The sequence below is a fragment of the Orycteropus afer genome, unplaced genomic scaffold, assembly GCF_000298275.1.
Source record: "Orycteropus afer afer isolate SDZICR_OR568_19922 unplaced genomic scaffold, OryAfe1.0 scaffold00016, whole genome shotgun sequence".
NCBI lineage: Eukaryota > Metazoa > Chordata > Mammalia > Tubulidentata > Orycteropodidae > Orycteropus > Orycteropus afer.
In genome coordinates, this window is record NW_006921603.1 from 21,045,209 (window position 1) to 21,050,895 (window position 5,687).

Genomic DNA, 5,687 nt, shown 5'->3' on the forward strand with positions numbered 1-5,687 from the left:
GAATGTGTTTATAATTCTTTAGACAGATTATCTGGTGATTGAATTCTTAAGGCCCAGAAATAACTTTTTTGTGGTAAGGTAAGGTATTACTGACTTTTTGGTGACTGCTAGATATTATAACAATTAGAGAATAACAAAACTATTAAGTATGAAATGTTAGAGCTGCAAGGCTAGAACAAACTATTCAGTTTCCAACTGTGATGGATGTCTTTCTCAGGGGTTATGGGTTGAGTTTGGAAGGCAAGGGGCAAGGAGAAGGTCCAAATCTACAGACAGCTTCCTTCACCCACATCCCCATCCTGCTACTTGAACCAGAACACTTAGGCTTTTACCAACCTATAGGTAGGGATTCTGCCTACTATTTCTTTTATGGAAAAGGAGGTCTTGCTAAAAATTTTTAAAGTTCAAAAATGTTTGACAAATGAGAAAACTGAGGTATGTAGTGTGTAAAGCCTAAGCTCACGCATCATTCAAGCCACATTCTTAGAGAGGCATCAAATTAGATATATCAAAGCTGGCTCTGCACACAAAGTAGCCACACTGATCTTAATTTTACAGCATCTTTTCAAAACCTCCCTATAGTACAGACCAGATATAAAATATAAACAACCACACGAGTCTATAAACAGGCTTCTTATATTTAATGGTGATGCTTTCTTGAAATAGGGAGGATGGCTTGCCAAGAGTGATGCTCCAGCTGAGAAAGCAAAATCCTGACACATTTCTGCTTAGTGGCCAGTGATTCCAATAAGCCCTCCCCCTGCTGTATTTTAAAAGGATGAGCTGGAACATATGGCAAAAATCTTTATGGGTCAACAACCAAATGTTAAACACAATCCATCACTTTGCCACAAACTGATATGGCCCATGAAGCACAGAAGTAAAGTGTTCATAATGGACTGCCAGATAACAGACTGCTCGCTGCATTCTTTGGTTACTAAAAATCAGGCTGCTTTGGACCTCCATGTTCTAAAGTCATACGGTAGCCAGACAGCACTATCAGAGTCACTGTTGTGCTGAACCTCTGAGACCAGCCATCCAGAAATGGGAGCTCCAAAAGACCACGTCCTAGACCCTCTTCAAAAGATCACACAGTCTTATAGGGTTTAATCTTAAATTATCCTGTTTTAATATTTAATATCTTCCAGACCTTAAGATGACATTTCCTTGCCAAAGTAAAGGAGGACCAAAGAGAAATATAAGAATGCGTATTATTCACAGAACAAAAGAAATCTCACAAGCAATTTCAAAGCATTAGCTTCACTGGCAGAAATTTCCAGTGAATAAAGATTAAATGCTTACATGCAGTAAAGCCACAGAGAGAGGTAAAAGTTCAAATAGTAGTAAAGACTGCTCCATTTTCCTTGAGTCCTCATTTCTTTTATCTGCAGTTTCCCCCAAATAACTCAATTTCTTTCATTTAATCCCCCTTTGTGTTTCTTACACGTTGCTTCTATAACAATACACCCCATCTTTACTCTTTTAAATCGCCCACTTCAAAACTCAACTTTATAAAACCTCCTCCTCATCACAACCTCTTCATTCTAGATTTAAAGAACAATCTGGGAGCTTGGCAATTGAGCACCTTTTAATCTGTTGGGTTTTATATGTGTATACAACACCTACTAGTAGAGGTCACAAATTTTTAGTTTATGAAATGGGCCAATGCATAGCTCCTGAAAGAAATGTAAGAACAAATGTTGGGGTGGGGAGGGAAGAATATGAAGAAGCATAGCAAATGCAGATGAGGGGGGCATAACTCTCTGCAATTACAAAAATACAGCCAGTAAAAGTATAATTCAATCAAGGCATCACACTTCATAATATATGAAAAGAGACCAGACGTTTTATAGACCTATGTTCTAGTTGGAGCTCTGGTAGCATAGTGGCTAAGGCACTTGACTGCTAACCAGAAGGCTGGTGGTTCAAACCCACCAGCCACTCCTCAGGAGGAAGATTGGGCAATCTACTTGCATAGTAATTGTTGTTGTTATGTGCCATCGACTGCCTCAGAAACCCAAGGAGGGGTTACTATGAGTTTGGTCCGCTTGATGGCACATAACAACAACAACAATGTTCTAGTTCATTAATTATATCTTTAAATCTGTACAATATATTCAATCAACAATATTTGATTCAACACGTATTTATTGAGAGTCCACTCTGTGCTGCTGTTTTCTGACCACTTATGGGTCAATCAGGGAAGAAAACAAAATCCTACTCTGTTGAATTTATTTACTTGAGGAGTGAGGTGGACAGGAGAGGGGAGAGAGATAATAAATACATGTAAAATATGTATGTAAAAACAGATAAGTGATATGATTTTAAAAATAAAACAACAGTGTACAAGGGATCAATAATACCAGGTCATAGAGTATTACAACTTAAGTAAGAGGTAGACTTCATTGAAAAAAGTATTTAAAAGGAGTGAGCAACGTGAGTATCAGGAGAAAGAATATTCCTGACATGCAGTCAATGCAAAGGCCCTGAGGCAGAAGAAAGGCCAATGTGGCTAGAGAGGAATGAGCAAGGGGCAGAGTAGCAAAAGATGAGATTGGAATGAGTATCTGATTTTTTATAATAATTTTGTTGTCGATAGGTGCCAGTAAGTCCATTCTGACTTGTAGCAACCCCATGTCACAGAGTAGAACTGTCCCATAGAGTTTTCTCGGCTGTAATGTTTACAGAAGCAGATCTCCAGGTCTTTCTCCCATGGAGCGGCTGGGTAGATTCCAACTACCAACGCTTCGATTAACAGATGAGCAATTAACTGTTGCACCACTGTTGTTATGTGCCATTGAGTCAGACCCGACTCATAGCAACCCCTCCTTGGGTTTCTGAGGCAGTATCACTACGGAAGTAGATTGCCCAACCTTCCTTCCAAGGAGTGGCTGGTGGGTTTGAACCACCAGCCTTCTGGTTAGCAGTCAAGTGCCTTAGGCACTGTGCTACCAGAGCTCCATTGCACCACTAAGGCTCCTTATAACAACTTTATTGAGATATAATCCACATTCTCGTCTCATTAAAGTGTGCTATCCAGTGGCATTTAGTATAGTCACAGCACTGTGCAACCAGTTTTATAATCAATTTTAAAACATATTCATCCTTGGGAAGAGATTTTATGGGCTTTTTCAGCCATAGTAAGGATTTTGGCTTTTACCCTGAGTGGAAAGGGAAACCATTGGTAAGTTTGGTCACAGAATTGATGGGATCTTGAGTTACTATTTATAAGATCATTTTGACTGCTGTGGTTGAGGGGAAGAAGGGTAACAGCAGATGATGGTGTGCTGGTGGTGGCAGTGGTGAGAAATGGTTGAATTATTTTACATTTTGAAAGTAAATCTGATAGGATTTGAGGATGGCTGTGAGAGAAAAGAGGTAAGGAGGACACTGAGGTTTGGGGGCTGAACAGTTGGAAGAATGGCATTACCATTGACCTGCAGGAGGGACAGTTTTAAGAGGACAATTAGGTCAACTTTTGTCTTGTTAAGTTTGAGATGTTTATTGCATATTGACATGAAGATGATGAATAAGCTCTGAGAATAGATGACTGACTAGTCTGGGAATATGTTTGGGAGTCATCAGCACATAAATATTTAAAACCATGAGACTGGATGAGGTCACCAAAAGAATGAGTGTAGATTGGGAAGAAGAGGTCCAAGGACTGAGCCCTAGGGTATTCTGACATTAAGAGGTTAGGAAGAAGAAAGCTTTGCAATGAAGTAGATGGATGAAAGAATGAGCTCTTCTACTTCAGAAATAATTCAGGAACCTATTCAAGGTACCAGAACAAATTACCAATGACCAATTATCAACTCGGACCACCCACCTTCCTCACCTGTGTGATTAGCCCATCAATCAGACTCTTAGTATAGTCCCTACAGTGATAGAAGCCTATTGACACATAGTTAACTCATCAGGAAGGTGGAGGAATGGTGTGTGTGAGCTCTTGAAAAATGTTCTAGGAATCTATTCATCTGACACCTTGAGTGACTGGCCTTCACTTGGCCAGTGGAATTTGAACAGCTGGTGGCAGCACCAAGTGTTTACCCTAAAGCCAAGACAAAACCAGGACTCCATTGCCATGATTTTTAATACATGAAGAGAATTTCCTTGGGTTAAGGATATATGCATGTGAATGCTGGATAATGAATAAAGAAGACTAAAGAAGAACTGATGCCTTTGAATTGCAGTTTTGGCAAAGAATACTGAATATATGATGGACTGCCAGAAGATCAAACAGATCTGTCTTGGAAAAAGTACAGCCAGAGTAGCCCTTAGCAGCAAGGATGGTGAGATTTTGTCTCACATACTTTAAACATGTTATCAGGGGGAGACCAGTCCCTGAAGAAAGACATCATGCTTTGTAAAGTAGAGGGTCAGCAAAAAAGAGGAAGACTCTCAATGAGATAGATTGACACAGTGGCTACAACAATGGGCTCAAACACAGCACCAATTATGAGCATGGTACAGGGCAGGCAGTGTTTCATTCTATTGTACATAGTGTTGCTATGAGTCAAAACTGACTCAGGGGCACCTAACAACACCACCAAGGAAATACTGAACACACAACAAGAAGGCATTAAGATAAATGTATTAGTTTTTGATGTTGTGTAAAAAATTACCAAAAACTTTGTGGCTTAAAACTACATCCATTTTAATCATGGGAGAATAGAGGGGCAGTGTTTGCACAGGGAGACAGCTTGGAGGTGGGGCAGTGCATGGGAAGGAAGGACACAGGGAAGAGGTAACTACGGGGAGGAAGTGGGAAGAGAGCTGTTACATGTGGGGAATTGCAGTCATTGTCATGAGACAAAATGTGTATGAATAGCTGTATGGAAAATGAATTTGCTCTGTAAATTTTCACCCAAATCACAATTAAAAAAAAAAAAAACATACATCCAGTTATATCCACTTGAAGAAAAATGAAACAAGACCCATATCCCATACCACACACAAAAACAAACTCAAGATGGATCAAAGACTTAAATGTAAAACCCAAAACCATAAAGTTCCTCAAAGATAAAATAGGGGCAAACCTAGGGGTCCTAATTTATGGCATAAATAGACTATCAAGCATAACCTAAAATACACACGTAGTGGAAGAGAAACTAGATGACTGGGACCTTTTAAAAATTAAGTTGTTATGTGCACCGAAAGACTTCTCCAAAAAGGTCAAAAGAGAACCTATAGATTGGAAAAAAATATTTGGCTATGACATATTTGACAAAGGACTTATCTCTAAAATTTATAGAAAACTTCAACACCTCAACATCAAAAAGACAAACAATCCAATTCAAAAATGGGCAAAGGACATGAACAGACACTTCACTAAAGAAAATATACAGGTGGCCAACAAACACATGAAGAAGTGTTCATGATCATTAGCCATTTATTGTTGTTATGTGCCGTCGAGTTGGACCCGACTCATAGCAACCCCTCCTTGGGTTGCCAAGGCAGTATCACTACGGAAGTAGATTGCCCAATAGAGAGATGTAAATCAAAACAACAATGAGACATCTTCCCACTCTAGCCATAATAGCAAAATTCAATAAGAAAGAAAATAAAAAAGGGTGTGGAGAGAAAGAACTCTCACACACTGCTGGTGGGACTGTAAAATGGTACAGGCACTGTGCCAAATGGTATGGTATTTCCTTAAAAAACTGAAAACAATGTTTGTTTAATAA